General features: G+C 37.4%; 1 long non-coding RNA gene across 1 annotated transcript; it reads left to right on the top strand.

Annotated features, from left to right (window-relative positions):
- The first annotated feature begins 851 nt into the window (after window positions 1-851).
- LOC135973900 (uncharacterized) lies at window positions 852-16,127 on the top strand. Its single transcript, XR_010590943.1, has 5 exons — window positions 852-997; window positions 3,648-3,722; window positions 4,531-4,623; window positions 8,614-8,675; window positions 15,723-16,127. It is a non-coding gene; the product is annotated as an uncharacterized LOC135973900 (long non-coding RNA).
- Window positions 16,128-18,415: the final 2,288 nt, after the last annotated feature.

The raw sequence follows: 18,415 nt of genomic DNA, 5'->3' as shown, positions 1-18,415 counted from the left end.
GGCTGTGCTGGGCCACGCTAGGAGGTGGTTTCGTGGCGCTGACCGGGGTCCGGGGCGGGCCCGGAGGTGTTTTTTAACCGGTAACATTGACCCCTGCGTTCAGAGCGCCCCGCAGCCCGACCACTCACAACGGTTCACATGCTCCTCCCCCCTCGCTTCCCCCAAGCAGAGTCTATATATGGATTCAGAGAGGGGCGCAGGACTCGCGCGAGGCCCTGGGTGATGGGAGGGGGAGCGAGAGAAGGAGCGGAGCCAATAGGGAGTGGCAGACGCGGCTCGCGCTCACCATACTGTGCTGCGACCGTTGAGGTTGCGGTGGAGCGGGTGGGGGTGGAAAGACCAGTAAGACGCGCGCCCAATAGGAAGCGGCGGCTGAGTTGCGCGCGGGCCCAGGATGGGAGGAGGAAGGAAGGAGGAGCGCGGCCAATGGAATCGGCGCGCGCTGGGCCCGGAGGGGAGGGAGCAGCGCGGCCAGTAGAGAGCAGTGGTTGGCGCACGCGCAGAAGGCAGGAAGGGGGGGGTGAGTGGTAGGCAGGGGGTAGAAGCGCAGGCCCAGCCCCTTCCCCGCCGCAGTGAGTACTGACTCTGGCGGCCATGTTGTGCGGGGGGAGGGGAGGAAGGAGTTGAGAGAAGACGGGAGAGACAGACTCTCTCTCACACACACCGCACAAGATGGCCGGGGAGGCAGCCGCAACCGGGCTCGCAGGTGGTTCGGCCGCCGCTCGGTTCGCCGGAGTCGGGGAGGCACCTGGGCACCGGCCTCGCGGGCCACTTCGGGCCCGGCACTCAGGGGTTCCGGGCAGACGGAGAGCGGCGAGCCGAGCGCCGTACGGGGCTGCGGACAGGCGGAGGGCGATGGCGCCGGGCTGCGAAACTCTGTCGGCGCCTCGAGCTCCGCGGGCGGGCGGGCAGGCGGCGAGCCGGACGCCGCCGCCGGCAGGGTGAGGAGGGGAACGGCTCTCCCCACCCCGGCCCGCCGCCGGTCTCCGCATTGCTGGTGAGTGGTTCCGTCTCTTCGCCTCATTGTTCTTTGTCCTTGGGAGGAAAAACAAAATGTCCTTGGAGCCGGGAGGGGGAGGGGAGAATCCTTGCCCCCCTCCTCCCGCCTTAGGCTCGGAGAGCCGGGAGCGAGCACCCTCCAGCGCTGCAACCCCTTTCACTGAGGGGGGCGTCTCTCGCGCTGGGGGGCCGCGGGGTGCTGCAGAGCCGGAGGGAGCCCACCTCTGCGAGCTCCCTAAAGACACCGAGCGGTGCTCGGTATGCAGAGCTCCCCTCCCGTGCAGGACTGAGGGGGCCCCGGCCCCTAGTCCCCACATGGAGTACTAAAGGGGGGGGGGGCTGTAGACCAGTCCCTGGGCCCCAGTGCAGCACTACTGGAGAGGGGGCGCAGCCCAGTCCGTCTCCAGTGCACCATGGCAAGGGGGCATCTGCAGACCAGTTACTAACTCCAATGCAACACTAAAGAGTAGTGGGGGCTGTAGACTTTACTGTATGTTTAGCCCCCAGTCCTACGGTCTTCAAATAGTTCTGTGAAGAGCATTTGTTGCCCCTTGCTGCTGAAAAGGGGATCAGTCTCCCTAGTTTGTAAGAACAAAGGCGCCATGTCTGTTTCTTAAAAATAAAACTTGTTTTTTTTGTGGGGTGTTGGCTTTTAACTCCTTCCGCACCAGTGAGCGAAAGCAGGCTGCAGAAGACTGCTTCAGTACTTTACTGAAACGGTTAATTAAAATTTTAATTTATCTAAAAAAAATAGTTTGGAGACAGAGCTTTAAACAAAAGTCTGAGATTTAAGTGCAATATAGTCGTGTGGTTAAAATGGCATTCTGTAAACTTAGACATTTTCTAAAACAGCCTTGTTTATGCCAACTCTACAGTTTAAAGGTTAAAAAAAATTACAATTGTGAATTAGACTGTTCTGCAGGAGAAAATTGGTTACTTAAAAATGAATGATATGTGAAAGTAACTAATTGTAAATGACACTGAGAAATATGTCCTTACTAAAAAAAAAACATTTGCTAAGGTGTCATATTCTGTGTTTGGTATTTAATGTGTGCATTTTTCTGCTACCCAGGCTGCAGTTATTTGCATAGCATTTTGATCATTGTTCAAGTGTAACTGTTTTTATAATTTAGAACTTGTGTGATAACCATTATTGAACACCTTTAAAAGGAAAAGTTTAAATGGAACATTTAGTGTTTGCTTCACATTAGCTCACATTTAATGATTGCTCATATGTTTTAGGATAATGTTCAAATACCAGATCTATAAAAAGTTACTGTAGAATATTACAAGGTAAATAAAGTAGCTACTCTTGTATTAATTGGAGATGGTATGTAGCCATATTTGTTGCAATTTATCTAGTGTTGAGTCATAGAAGATTTTAAAGACTTTGTGCTCTTTTTCAAATAAAACAGTTGAAAGGTAAATCTACAGTTTCATGATATCCCTTGTGTGAATTGGGTATTATGAGAATGAAAGCTGACTTTTTAAACATTTTAATATGTTTAAAAATATTGTGTTAATCTTGCACACAAGTTTGTGTCTCTTCATTTTAGATTTGAATTGTAATTGCTTTATAACTACAGTTACATCTCTGCAGTATTAGGCTATGACATAGTTTGCTGAAAAGAAAGTTCTAGGTGAATGTCTGCTGTATTTTTAGCACATTAATAAATGATTTAAAAAAAAAAAAGCTTGAGTGCTTTGTTTCCTTCAAATGCTGTTTCAGCTTCAATAGTTAAATTGGTTTTGAAAACAAAATTGCCCTTATTTCCTAAATCGTTTTTTTTTTTTTACTTTAAAGGATTTGCATTCCATTTATATTAGCAGGTACTGAGAATTGAATTTACACGTAGGAGTCCTCAGTGTGTAATATTATGTATGAATTTAAAGTACTGACTTTTCATAGAATTATCTGTGGAGCTTTTACTAGGCTGGGGAATATTGGGGATGAATAACTGCCAACCAGTTAAGTTAAGCCTTTTGAAGAAAGGCAAACTTGGCGGTGCTTATAGTGTTAAAGAGCAATGTTTGGGGACTGATTAAAGGTCAAAGATGCTGCAAGTTTTAAAAACTGTACTCTAAAGGGAAAAGCTGATATCTCATTTGGAAAGATCAAATAACTTGTGGCTAAAAATTCACAGATGATGATGACAGCCATTTTAACATCATAGTTTGCTGTTTGTGGGGATTTTATTAAACTTTGCATTGCTAAATTTTTTAAGGGCTTTTGCATTTTGTGGAGTAAAAGGATTGAGTGAAACTACAAAAAACACTACTTGCTTTTGCTTTATGAAATATATGCTGTTTACAGTTTTGATTTCATCTTTATGGTTAATGGTCTGGTAATGGTAAAAATAAAAATAATGGGAGGGGGGCAGGCAGTTTACCTCATTTCATGCCAAAAAAAAAATATGGACTGTGCATGTGATGTTTCATAATCCCATCCCATCACCAGTGTGTTCAGATGTAAAAACACCAATATTTTTGTTGCCAGAGATTATAGTAATATATATGGCCAATGCTGTCTTGATTTAGTCTTAACTCAGTACTCTTAAAAATTGCTGTTCTTTTTATATTTGTACAAGTAATTTTTTACAACCTTTTTAAAAGCAAAACAGTAACATTTGTGTTTCTTTTCTTTAAAGATCGAACTCCATAAATGTTTACCTACTTGATGGCTGGCTGGCTTCCAGACGGATTGGAGAGATCTAATATTTTAGGTAAGAATGGGTTGTTCTAAGTTTTACACAGCATCATTACCACTTTCAGTTACTTTCTCGTTCTTGGGGGTTTGTTTAATTGTCTACTGCTGTGCTTTACTAGGAAAGGTAAAAGTGACCTTTGTTTTGCAAGTCTTATTCTTAAATTGAATGGGGTACACTACAAAATTATCTGGATTTTAAAGGGTATGTTTTAATGTAGGTATAAGATGCAAAAATGCCCCATTTTAAAATTTCATGTAACATGTGCTTGATAGCTATTCTGTCAAATTAATTTTGTTCTAATAGCTTAAAAGATGAATTAATCTATAACAATCTTGACCGAATTTTGGTGGAAAAGCTCATCACTTTACTTCAAAAACTTCCTATTTCATTTACCCTATTTTCCGAAGTGAAAAAATGTACTGAATTTTGTAGGCCATTTGTATTCTGCATTCTAAAGTTAAATAAAAACAAGTTCACCTAGGCATATTGTGGATTTTAAACATGGCATCAAAAGCTGAATAACCAACGTACACGCTAATAACAAGAAGTATCTCGGGGGCCTACCTGTTTTTTTGAAGAGCCTGAACGTTTAATGTTCTTTAAAGAATTTATTTACATTTATTATTTCTAATTTTGTACCATGATGTTATTCTCCATGTGCTTGTTTTATACTTTAGATGAGAACTTTAATATGCAATCACTAGAAAGTTTTGTTTAAAGAAATATACTAATACATTTAGATAGTCCTATGGCGGAAGTGTAGGTGGAATCTTTTGGATAGCTTTTGATCTTTTAAACAAACTTCTTTGTTCCTTTTTTAAAGGATTGTACCTGGGTACTGTTTCTTGGCTGCAGTGGCTGATCTATTAAACCTGGAATAAAAGGAAACGTTCAAAATTCTATAGTGTTCATATAGGTATGTAATATTAGTGATTCTGTTAATCTCTTAAAATTCACTTTTTCAGCAAATAAGCATTAAACTTATGCTGTGGCATTTGTTTAAGGCATTAAGGGTACTTAGCACAGTAAATGAATGGTGTCTTGCTCAGGATTTGCATTCAAATTTTAGTGCATACTAAATACAGTTCATAATATTCTTGACGTGACCTCTAAATACAATCTTTTCTCAAGATTATGGGACAGTCCATTCAGTAAAAGGAGATGGATCTGTTTGTACCATCTAAAATATATTGCATAGTAACGTAAATTAAATGTAAAGAATTTAGAAACTCAAGGCAGATAGATATTTCTAAATTTCTCCATATGCAGCAGCACATAAGTGTATGTATAAAGTTTGAGTTAAACTTCAGGAATGCATTGTTCCTGAATTCATTACTTCATGATCATATTTCAAGTTTTTTCTGTTTGGGCTTTCATGCATTTCGTTTAAAAAAATCCTTTTGGATGTTTTACCATCTAAAATCCTACTGCTATAAAAATGAGAAGCCAAAGCACTAGTAATGTTAGATACCTTGTTATTTCTATAACTCAAGTAGACTAATTTTCAACTACCTTTGGATTTGAGACATTTTTAGATTGATAAAAGGTAACATGGTTCAAATGTAACTCGGCATTGTTGATCTTACTTGGTGCTTGTATTAATAACAGATTTCTTCTTGTGGGTTACCATACTAATATACAAATTCAGGTCATTAAATCTTAAGACCATCTTGATGAAGAGATTCAAATTAACTGAGAATCCTAAAATGAATCTTAATGAATTATGTATGTTACCCCCAAAACTGTTTTACATAAAACTAAAAATTAACAAAAATCAACACCATTCTCATAAGCTCTCCCACTTGATAGAGTACAGATACCTATTCCAACTTGGAGGTAAATTTTAGCCTGTTCCAGCTAATTGCTTTAACTAGTCAAATACAGATATATAACTTTTCAAGTGTCTCTGCTTGTAGCAGTTGAAAGTTAGTCTTCATTTTACCCACACCGAGAGTTCTTGCCAGTATGACACACAAATCAAACTAATTTATATAGAGAAGCAGTCATATAGCTTACAATGGAGGCAGACTGCAGGAAAACAAAATTTTGAATGAGGATGCTGTGTAAAATTTAACAAGTCAGTCATGTAATTGTAAAATATGAAACTTGAGAATTGGGGGTCCTTATAAGAAATTATCTGGTATCTTTGAAAAGATGCATGTGACACCTGATGTGAATCTTCAGTCTATTGGAACAGAATGCTACGAAGTCCAGGTCTCTCAAATAAACTGCCAATGAGAGAGTCAAAAACAGGCTTGTAATTATAGTAGAACAGTACACTCAGATCCTGATGATAATTCTTACATTTAATCTGTGAAATTCATGATTTTTATTCCTTTGGTCAAGTCTTTTTAAGATCCAAAATCTTCAGTCATGGTTGACCTATTCACAAATACAAATATACGATAGACATCATAGGTTGACCCAGTTTGGATAACAAACACTTTTATAAGGGCATTTGGGAAAGAATCCTTTGATCTTAATGACCTTGAACTCATCCTGTACCACCATGGCCGCCTTTGTACTGAATATATTGTGAAAACTATGGTCTCTAATGTTCTCTAATCATTTTGACTGTTATTTAGATCCTCACTTCTTGTCCCTTTAATTCAAATCTTACATATTTTGATCTACTTTATTGGCAGCTGTTCTTTAAATACATTGTATAGGCCTCAGTCAACTCAGTTCACACCTCTAGGAAATCAAGGAAAGATCTCACTTCCAGACACCTGAGAGCATATTAATGTGTCATGGAATCCATAAAACAGTTTGTTTATGCTCTGGAATCATTTTAGTCCCCGTTGCATTTAACCAGAAAACATGACATCTAAAAACAAGTGAGCCTCACCTTGACTGCACTGCAGCAGAATAAAGAGACCACGTTAGACATACAAGATACCTTTAGAGTTTGATAGCATGCCATCCTTTAGGGAGAGGAGCCATTGTCTGGGAACATTCTTTTTCAGTTCATCCAGTAGACACTTTTGACAACTGTCTGCTTACCAAATGTTGGCTTCCTCTTCCAAAATTCTATTGACTTTAAAAGAACATTCATGTTCTCAAATCTGCTTTCTTTGTAATTGAACTGTGGTATGTCTGTGTTTGACTGGGCCATTATAACCTGAGTAGAGCCAAATGACTTAACGCCCAGTAGAGTCGTCATGAAAATAACAAGATGTTTAAACTAGAACAAAAATGATCTCTGAACCTAGATAATGTGATTCACTATTAGAAGTGTCTAAGATTGGACTTTCAAGTTCAACCTTTCGTCATAGCTTTGTTTAGTTACCTTTTAGAAGTCTCTAGTGCTAGATGTTTTCTTTGAAGAGGGAAGTGATAGACGTAAACACTCAATTGGACAAACAAACTTATCTTTGTTATATAACACTTATAAAATTTGAGGTTGCTTTGCAGAAGAATCTCTATCGGCTGATTGAGAAATTAAAAACACTGAATAAAACAAATACTGTTGAATGCTGTATACTGTTGGATCACATTTAAATACACATTTTAGTCCTATAAACTCCTTATGTATCATACTTAGGTAAACTGTTAGTTGCATACTGGTTACCACTCAAGTTTGATACCCAGATGTGTGGAAAGAAACGAGGCTTTATGAACAAAATTGTAATTACATTGTTGGAACTAGTTCATTTGAAACGTGTTTAAAATGGAAAGCTGATGTGGGAAGGGGAAATAAAGAAAGGGAGTAACTTGAAGGAAAAAGATGAAGTAAAATATCGGAATCTAGAAATTAATATATTAAATATTAAAACTACTGTGGGAATTTATTATGAGTACATTCATATCAAATGTTGCATTTCTCTTAAAAATCGATTTTGAAGGTGGTGGGAGAAACTTTGTTGGTCAACTGCTGTTAGCAAGAGAATTTTAGACTCATTTGATATAATTTAGATTAAGGCCAGCATTAACCAAAGTTAGGTGATTTGGGAGTCTAAATCCTGTTAACTTTCAATGAGTCGTATGCTCCTTAGTCTCTTAAATGTCTTTGAAAAATTTATTATTAATTTTTAAATTAAATTAGTTCTTTGTCATCGGAGATCTAGGATTCAGACAGTATCTGTATCAATTATTGGCTCAGCTGAGAAGCGTAACTTACTTAAAATTTTCTATAATTGTGTAATCACAAAGAGAGCTTTTGGTATTAGTTTGCTTTCTGGAGGCTTTATGGGTTGTTGTGGGTGGAGCCATTTACTTTCTTGTCTCTATTAGAAGTGTACTGATATTTTAATACCTATTGATATGGGCTGTCAATAGACTCTTACTGAGATAATCTGTTCTGAAGCTGACCACATGTAGAAAACTAGAATTTTGCTATGTTGTTGTAGCTGCCTTACAAGGAAAATTGGCTGCATGGCAAAATTTGGTTAATACTGCAGTTAAATATAGTACATGTATCAGTTCTTTGGTAATTAGCAAACTATTTAGAAAGTGGAAGAAGTAGGCTGAAAGCATAAGGGCATTTCACATAAGAATCCATTTCAGATTCCACTGGTGCCTGGTTAGTTTTCCCATTTACTTGGTTTCCAAAAGTGCTAGACATAGCCTCTTTTCAAATCGCACCTGTGATGTGTCACTGGAGATTAATGTATCCAGGGTGTGGAGGGTAGTTCGAAATTGTGGATGAGTTTCCATAAGATCTTTGCCATCCCAGATTGCCTAGCAGTACGTTGAGGTGCAAATTGTGATTAGGGCATGTCCTCTGACAAGTGCTGTATGCTTTTGGGTTGTCTTTTATTGGGTACATACTCCCCCCAACCACATGGGATTGTGGTGGCAGCTTTGTGCTGGGCTGAAGATGGCACTTTCTGGTGTTTATAAAAATCAGTGAATTTAAGTTTTGATTTTTTCAAATATGTTTTTTAATGTATGTTTTCCCCTACAGATGTGGTGAGGAATGTGGTGATTTCAGGATGCACAAAATAGCTGATGTTGATTGAAGCATGGGTAAGTTATTTTTCTTAATATACTTGCATGTGATTTAAAATATGATTTATAGTTATGTTTAATTTGCTGAAATTTTTTTGATTGAAAATGTCCTTAAACTTGATTGACTTGAAGCATATTTTAAATAAAAATAGGTTTATTTAAAAGTACCAGAGTCTTGAACTCTTCTTCTTTTGGTGATGTTATGAAATGCACTTTTTAGATAGTATTTTCAATCAATTTTAAATCTTTCGTATAATGCTGTGGCACTCTTGGTCTTCCATTTTTGTGACTTGACTTCTTGATGAGAACAAAGGATAAAACATTAAATCAAATCTGTATTTGTACAGACTACAATATATCAAATATGTTACCTTGTACAAATAGTACAGTACTTCATCAATATTATGTCTCAATTTGTGGTATAAAATAGAAAATCACATAACGAAAGAATGTCTTAAGCATCCTATTATTAATACCATTAGCCAAGCTTTGTCGTTGTGCACGCCTATCAACAGCAACAAGGGTCCTTAAGCCGACTAGTTAGTAACTATGTCCAGGGAGTTTTCTAAGACTCAGAGCTCTTTTTCCCCCTTCTTATTCCAAAGATCTGTAATTTCACAAAGGATACTGTGAATTTAGGATATGACCTACCACATTGAACAAGTAGTTTATAGGAATAGTCCTCCGTTCAGTCAAAATGCAAAGTTGTCAGGTTTGAGTAGGAGAGAAGACTTGATTATATCTAGAGCCACCATTCGGGATGAAAATGGGAATACAACTTGCTTGTTGAATTATATTTTGCTAAAAAGAATGTACCCTGGGACTACTTTGTATGACCTTTAAAACAGGTACTGAGAGTCAAGTTTCTTTTATCTGGCCAAATTTAAGTCCTCTTTTTGACTCCGTATCTCTGCATAACTTATCTTTGCCCTAATTTTCAATGCATTTTGTGTTTATGCAGTGGCACAATTTGCCATGGAATTTACTTTGCTGCAGAACTGTGCTCTAGAATTTAAGCTTGCATTTAACACACATTTTTTTCATTTGTGAAGATAATCTTCCAAATGTGAAAAGTTAACTCATTCAGTGGTGGTTTCCTTAGTCTGCAGACAGCCTGAACTAGTAGCTCCAAGGTGTGACTTGCTTCCATCATCATATTAGGATGTTAACTCTGAAACCTGAGGATAATGACTGTTTCATTGTGCCTCACATTAGTAGAGACATCCAGCTAATGTTGTTCTCTGTTCAAACTGCCTTCCATGCCTCCGCAGGTGCCAAAAACCCAACTGCTGCCTCCCTGGCTGCCAAAGCTTCTAGCTTCCTACTGATAACTAAATCAAAAGTCCTGCCTTGTCTAGACAAACCCCTGGAGCGTGTTGTAAACAGAAAATTGGTGGAGGAGGTATAAGACTTTATTTTAATTATAAAAACAATTGGAGGTAGACAGATACTCTTTTGGCTCCTTCTCATTCATTAAAAGCCGTAGTTCTTAATTTAAATTAAGATGTTTAGAATCTCCAAACTGCCACACTAGAGTACTGCAAAATACCAGGACCTTGCTGCCAAATTTAGGTGCAACTAGTATTGTATATGGTTTCTTGCTTTTTTTTAATTCACTGACTACATATCATTCCTTTTTTTTTGGTTCCCTTGTACCCTGCCCGCTCTACTTGTCTTCTCTTTTTTGTGCTGCCTTTTTTAAATGCTTCCTACATATGGAACAATATATCTCTTACTATGTTCCAAGTAATCTTCACTCTTCTAAACCCACTTTTGCCATGCTATCCACCAGAAACCATTGTGTTCTCTTCCTCCTCAGCGCTCTTGCCCTGTCTCAACTTCTGTTAAAAGTATGGGAACCTGTATAATTCTTGGTATGTCATGGAAAAGGGGTGAAAGTTAACGTTAACAACAGTTAAATTTCACCCCAACTTTCCCTATACCCTTTTTCTCCATTTTCTTTCTCTAATTTGGATTATAAACTCATTGTAGTAGGGTTATGTTTCTTCAGCAGCAGTTGAAGACATCCCAGTTACCCTGTACATTGGGAAGTTATTCAGTTCCTTATGGTGCTTTGTAATAATCTCTAGGGGAGAGAGAGAGAGAGAAGCCCTGAACTTAATTTGAGGAAGAATTATCTTTAAAATGTTTTCCTTTAAAATGTTTGTAAATTAAGTTTAAACTTAGGGCTAGTGATCTGGATTTGAAAGTTTTCTTGAATAAGAAATAAAAGCATTTGAGTTCACCATAAACCTTCTTTTTGGAGTTGGTGTACTCTACATGATGTTTTGAAATTTTATGTGGGCTGTTATCTTTAATCCAGCCCAACAACTCTTTAAGGTGCTGTGCTGTTTGTGTTTGCAAATTTTATCCTCAGCTTGATTTCAAAGTTACCTTTTAGAAGTTACTTAACCTCAAAACAGTCTAGATCTATAAGATGTGACCAAAGATTCTTGGACCCTTAACTGCAGGTACAATATAAATCCTTGAAAGCTGGAAGAAAACTTCCCTGAGCTAACAATGCCTTGTCCTATTTAAAGTTACATCATGAACATCAGTGTCGTATATCAGAACCCAACAATTCCAAATGTGTAAAGTTATGATCGGCTCATTGTCTAGTTTAATAGTCTTTCATCCCTGAGACAGCCTTTAAAAAACAAAACAAACAAAATTCCTATCCTTACCTAGGCAAAACTCATATGGATGTCAATGGAAGTCAACTAGTTTTTCCCTTGGAAACCACCTGTAGTGCTTACACCTCCACATTTTTTAACTGGATAAAACTATAGTGAGCCTTCTGAGATCAGTGAAGGACCTTCTTGTATTTTGTTCTCCATGAAGATCTACCGTCTTGTATGGGTGAGAATTTCACCTATTTCCACATCCTACAATGAAAGAGTGGCACTAATATACAAGTCCATTACAGCTCTGTCTCTGAGAGGAAGACTTGCTTTGGTAAACCCATGGCAAAGTAAAAGCCTCAAGTTCTAAACTTCGGAACTTGTTCCTGCCCATTTACCTCGACTGGGATTTCCCTCTTAAATAGCTTTCCTTTGTTGTGAAGTTGTAACTTTTAAAAAATTCTAATATACGGAAAAGTCTTAAGCATGTAAAGTTGACAGTCTTTCTAGTTAGCCTTCTTTGTTTGAAATAAGAATCTTATAACTTAGGTATTTTATCTATACATGTTATTGATAAGTATATTTTATGCTTGCATGTTTGGACTTCCCAACTGTACTTTAGGGCACTGTTGTGGGTTTTTGACAAGCATAAGAGGTAAAACTGAACACTTATTTTTGGTTACAAAAGACTGAAATTTTATTTTTTTCAGTGGACTCCTCCAAAAAATCATCTTTCTAAATTAGAGCAAAAAGTTAATATGTATTATGATAGTGTGAAGAGAAGATAAATTTCGAAATTCTAAAATTTCAAATCTGTTTGGTGCTTGAATATTTACCCAGGTATTGCAGTGGACTGTTAATAAAGATTGGCATTTCTATATTTTGAGGAAGTGAAGGAAACCTACCAAGCATTGTATAAATGGCTTTGAGTAGCCTAAATATAAATCTTGTTTAATTAGAAATAAAAATACAATAGCCAGTAGGTAAGAGAACTTCTTGAGCAATAGAGGGATGGCTAATGCTATGACTCTACAGAAGGATGTAAAGAGAACATAAGCTTAATGTACTGAAAAGAAGAATTTTAGTCATAAATGATCAGTGTGACTGTTTATAAACAAACATAAAGCCACTGTAGAAGTCTTACTGGAGGAAGAATCTAACTTGGGAAAACGTGTTAAAATGTTTACTAGATGTACTCTAAAAACATAACACACAGTTGTAGCTGTGTAGTTTGAAGAATTGGGTCCAAATTATTTTAAATTATTTACTGAGTGCTATTAATACTTCCCTCTTATTGTAACTCCTTTCATTGCAGGATCTTGTTACAGAAATAGTAATTTTAGATAAGTGTATGCATCTGAAAGTGTTGGTGGTATTTTCAAGATGAGAGATTCAGATTACCACTATGTCAGTTGTTTGCAAACTCATTGGTACAACCAAATATGGCTGAACCAAGCAGAGATACCTTAGGGCTGATGTCTTTTCATAGAATATCAGAGTTTGAAGGGACCTCAGGAGGTCATCTAGTCCAACCCCCTGCTCAAAGCAGGACCAATCCCCAACCAAATCATCCCAGCCAGGGCTTTGTCAAACCTGACCTTAAAAACTTCTAAGGAAGGAGATTCCACCACCTCCCTATGTAACCCATTCCATTGCTTCACCACCCTCCTAGTGAAAAAGTTATTCCTAATATCCAACCTAAACCTCCCCCACTGCAACTTGAGACCATTACTCCTTGTTCTGTCATCTGCTACCACTGAGAACAGTCTAGATCCATCCTCTTTGGAACCCCCTTTCAGGTAGTTGAAAGCAGCTATCAAATCCCCCCCATCTCTTCTGCAGACTAAATAATCCCAGTTCCCTCAGCCTCTCCTCATAAGTCATGTGCTCCAGCCCCCAATCGTTTTTGTTGCCCTCTGCTGGACTCTTTCCAATTTTTCCACATCCTTGTAGTGTGGGGCCCAAAATTGGAGACACTACTCCAGATGAGTCCTCACCAGTGCCGAATAGAGGGGAATGATCCCGTCCCTTGATCTGCTGGCAATGCCCCTATGTATACAGCCCAAAATGCCGTTAGCCTTCTTTTATCGTCACTTACATTTGCTTTGCACTCAGTGGAATGACCCAACAAAAGTAGGTTTTCATGGGTTGAACTGCCAAAAAAAAAAAAGTGTATTGTGGTTATCAGATCAACACTTGGCTTCCCTTGCTTCTTACAACAGAAGCAGTAACCATAAAAAGAAACAAGAAACTTGGTGAATTTCATTATGTATTGAGTATACACTTCACTCACCCCAACATTCCCAAATATTTGACACTGGCAAGAATTGTATCAGTGTTAGTCTCAGGGTATTAGAGAGAGAGAAGGCGGGTTTTATTGGACCAGAAGATGGTCCAATAAAGGATATTGTCTCACTGACCAGATTTGACAGTGTGGTTATGTCATATTTTGGTGCCTTAATCAGATTTCATTAGTTCCTAAAAATATTTTGAAACATGGACTAATCTCCAAGTGCCTAAATTGGTTTAAATCTGAATTAGTATGTACAATATATGATACATAATAAATTTGTAGTAATTTTTTTCAGTTTAGAGACTATTAGTTAAAAATTGCTACCCCCCACTAAAGAAGAAGTACCACTTGAATTAAAAAACAAAACAAATCAATAACAAAACCAAAAAAAAACCTTGGAGGTATGTGAGGTTGAGGATCGGAAGACCTTGTGATTTGAATATTCTGCCTACCCTCAACTTACCACCTATACGATGCAACTAAAAGTTGAATTGAAATAGCCGCTCCTGTATTCCATCTATCTGAAATGGGAGGAAAAATCAGTTCATCCCTATAGGAATACTGGGATATGAAATATGGTAAATGGCAAATCGTTAACCCGGAACAGATTGCTATAAGGACTTCATAGTTAGATTTTACATAGTTTGACAGGATGTTTTGAAATGAGAATAGTGGCACTTGAATGACGAGGCAAAACACTAGATGATGCCGCTCAATTCTACTGTCTTTTTTTTTTTTGTAATTAATTTTTGCAGCCTTTCTTACCTGGAAAGATTATGCCTGGACGTTTTTTTTTAAGGGGACCAAATAGTGGTAGAATTGGCTGTAAAATTAAACTGCGTGTTAAGTTAAAAAGCCACATTCAAAAGAATAAATCGAAAGAAGGAAATAAAAGGTCACAAATGTAAAGATAGAATGCAAATTCACTATTGAGGAAACAATTATTGAAAACCATTTCTTGTACAGTTCAGAGGGTTTTGCCTACATTTAGCACTTCGTTGCTGGCTTGTAGGCTTTTTGAGTTTTTGTTGTTGTTCTGCCATTTAGTTGTTTCCTGTACTTAAGGTGTATGTTTATATGGGTGCAAATAGCAGTTTAAAAAAGTACATTAGTTTTTGACTTTGGAATACATTTGGTTTGTGTTTCAGTAGCAATGATGTAATTTGAAGTCAAGAGGCAAGATAACTTGATCTGTTGGGCCAAATGTCCCACTTCTAATGGCAGTCACCACAATGCTTCATCTGGACATTTCTAACTTTGTCACTGATCTGGTGCCTTAAGCCCTGTTGCGGCTTTATGAAGAGCCAACTTTGAGTACATGGCCAGAGGAAGCATGATTGGGGAGAGACATTATGCTGGTTGTGTTGAAAGCAGTGAGACAAAGCAGTGTAATTTGCATAATTTCCATCTGATTTTGACACATTTGCTCATCCAGTAGCTCCTGAAATGACCATTCCGTCTATTTTCTGATATTTGGTCTCTTTAAAATGACCATCACCATAGGTGTTTCTCTTTCTAGGCTAGAAGACTAGAGCCAAGATGGCACAACTTTAGGAATTTCTATTGACTCCAATCAACACCTTCATATAGTAACTTAGCTTTCATACCTTTGGCATTATTATGTTTGATTACTTGTGTGTTTTAAGCAGAGAGAGGGACATCGTTGAAAACTTCATCTAGTAGCAAAAAATTAAGCTTAGTTTCAACTTGATTTGAGACCATTACTGTTTGGCTAGAAGTACTTGTGTTTTACATTAACTTTAGTGGATAGGTCAATCCAGTAAAGTTTGTCACCAGAGGTAAAATCCCTCTGTGTTTGAAAGTATCTCTCTGTATTGTATTTAATAGTTCCCTATGCAAAATTTTAGTACTGAGTTCATTATGCTCAAAAGGTTTCTTGAACTCTTACTTTTCCCTGTAGTATTTATTTGTATTTTTGGAAACTGTTACATGTCATGCTTCCCATGTTAGTTGGTGAAAAAAGCAGGTGTTCTGGCATGTATAATTTATATTCAATCAAATTCATGAAGCCTTAGTTCTAAAATTCATGTTTAAAATGCCTTCAAGGTACATAGTTGAATGTTGTCTGTTTAGTTTAAGGATAAATTATCTATATTCCAACAGCATTTTTCTTTTAATTTTTTTATAAAGAGTCAAGTCAGATGAAGAGTGTCAAATGGAGTCTACGAATGGGAAACCAAGATGGCAGTTCCACTGTTGATTGAGAGGTTGAGGAAATGGACTAATGAATGAGTGCTGTGATATATCCATCCAAGACAGGGACACTTTAACATGGACTTCAGTGTTACTAAACCAGAGAAGATTTGGGTTTGTGATCATCCTACCAAAATGGACTTGAATTTCTGAAGGGTGTTGTACAAGTGTACAGAAAATGGATCTGTTTTTGAGGGATGGGTGGCAAAATTTTTGTACTCCAAGAAATGTATACTTAAGAGGGGAATGAAGTTGATATCAGGTCTATTACTACCTATTTGGGCCAAATGTATTATTATGCTATTTTTAAGTGACGTATTTAATAAATGTTTTTTTACACTCTATTCTTGGTTTGTCTTTTTCCTGGCTGAAAAATACTTGGAATGTATTGATGTTTAGGTGCATTAAATTTCTTTGATCACTGGACTCTGAAAATGAGAAATATTTTTTTAAAGCTGGTAAATACTGAGGGCTTTGTAAGCTTTATGAAACACTTCATTTGAAATATGGCTATATTTGGTTTCAAAGACTCCTCATTTTGTCTCAATGTCCAATATTTTATTTTTAGTTATCCATGGAGTTAAAATGTTAAATTTTTTTATTTTGTTCAGTACTTGGTCAGTTGTCAAAGTCCTTTTGTTAAACTTTGTGAAGCTATCATAGGATGGTACAAATTTCAAATATATTGGCAAACTAGGCAATAAAATGCATGGTCACTGGTTTGCAGTGAAGGGTCATCCTGAACTATCTTTGTTTTTGTTGTTTGTGTGGAAGGGTGTGTATACAAAACCTTTATAGTGAACTTCAAATGAGTTGCCTGAACAACTTCTTTGCTAAATTTCATGTGCTTTGTGTTGGAAACTTCTGTTACATTTTGGATTGATTTAAAAACAAACAAACAAACAAAAAACCCTATACCATTCTAAATTTTTTTACTTCTGTGGAGTTGAGTACCTTGGCTTAATGAGTGTTTAAACCAATTTATTTAAAATGGATTAGAATTAGTCTGTGCAAGTGTCCAATACAGTTCATGGCCATCCTGTATACTGTGAATTTCTTGTTGACTTAATAATTCCTTACAAATAAGTGTTAAGTGGAGTTATTTGATCTTGTTACTAGATAAAAAACACCAAAGTTAACCTGTGTGAAGTAGTATTTTTAAAAGTCAGTTATTGTTCAAAAATCACGTTGCCACTTACAAGAAATGTATGTTATTGGTCAACCGTTGGCTACAGAGAAACAATTTTATACTTAAATTTCATCTTGAACAGGTGGCCCAACTTTTCTCCTCAAATTTGAATACCAGGACAGACCTGGTGTTAATTGAGGTAATCTGGACAAAAGGGATCTACAATATTTCTCATTTGGAGATTTAGCATGAGAGATGTTCAGCTGTCATTCATTGAGATAAATTGTTGGAAATCTTCATTCTTAACATATGATAATGGCTGTTCATAACTCTTTAATCGTGCAGTGTTGAATGTACACACTTACCTAGCCAGTCTTGTTTCTGCCATTTATTATATGGTGCGGTTGAGTATTAGACTGTCTAAAAAAGACTGAGTATTCAAATTAATAGATTTTCTTTGTACTGTTAAAGTTCAGTTTGGAATTAGTGCTCTTTTTACATTGTAATTTATTTTTTTAATTTGCTGTGTGCGCAGAGGGTCACTAGCTTTCTTCTATATTTATATAATCACTCACCAGTCAATATTGCACTATTTTGGTATAGCACATCAAATTTACACAACCCTCATTTTACTGCATTGAAGAGACAGGGTGGATTGACTGAGGGCAAGAATGGGAAGGATATGGAGGAGCTGAAAGAAAATAACTTGGGTTTTATTGGTTGAACTTGCTATTGGCCATTGGTTGGGATAGTGTACCATTTTTGATGCACTTAGTATAAAGCCCCAATCAAAACATTACCAAAAAATCTGAACACTGATGCCTGATGCCAATATCTTGTAAAATGGATAATAAATGTGTGAAAAGCTTAGATGATGCTTCTAGTTGGTTATCAGTTTTGCTTGTTGGGGGAGGAGTCGTGGGCATATGGGCATCTCTTGTGCTTAGATCCCTTCCAATTCCTCAATGAGTGGTGTTTTCTCTACCAGGACATAGTAGTTGAGATTTTACTTGGCTTGTAATGAATAACTAATTCTGGACCTTGAATTCTATATTACTGTAAAAAGTCCACTTTAGGATGTTAAGATCTATTATAAACACTAATGGGTTAAGAAATGGGCAATACTCAACCTGGTGCTATATTTTTTTTTTGCAATAGTCTCTTCGGTTAATGAATTAAAATAACATAGCTATTTAATTTTGCTCTTCTCAAGAACCACTAGGGAGGCGCTGTTGAGTTGAAAGGGTTACTGTCAAACTGCTTTCTTTAGGGTGTAGTGACTTTCCATTTTTCAATCTTAAATTATAGGTATTGAGTGACAAGGGAAAGGATTATTGATTGAAGATTTTTTTTTGATTGAATTAAAAAAAAAATTGCTACCCATTGGGTGGGGTTGACTTCCAAGGAGGGCTGTTGCTCAAATCTGGCTATTAGTCCCTCTTCCATTCTTTCAAAATGGCTTGTTACAGCACCACTTCCTGTCCAGGGAGGAAGTAATTTT

This window comes from Chrysemys picta, chromosome 10 (genome assembly GCF_011386835.1).
Source record: "Chrysemys picta bellii isolate R12L10 chromosome 10, ASM1138683v2, whole genome shotgun sequence".
In the NCBI taxonomy this organism is placed as follows: domain Eukaryota; kingdom Metazoa; phylum Chordata; order Testudines; family Emydidae; genus Chrysemys; species Chrysemys picta.
This window is presented reverse-complemented; position numbering and strand designations above follow the sequence as displayed.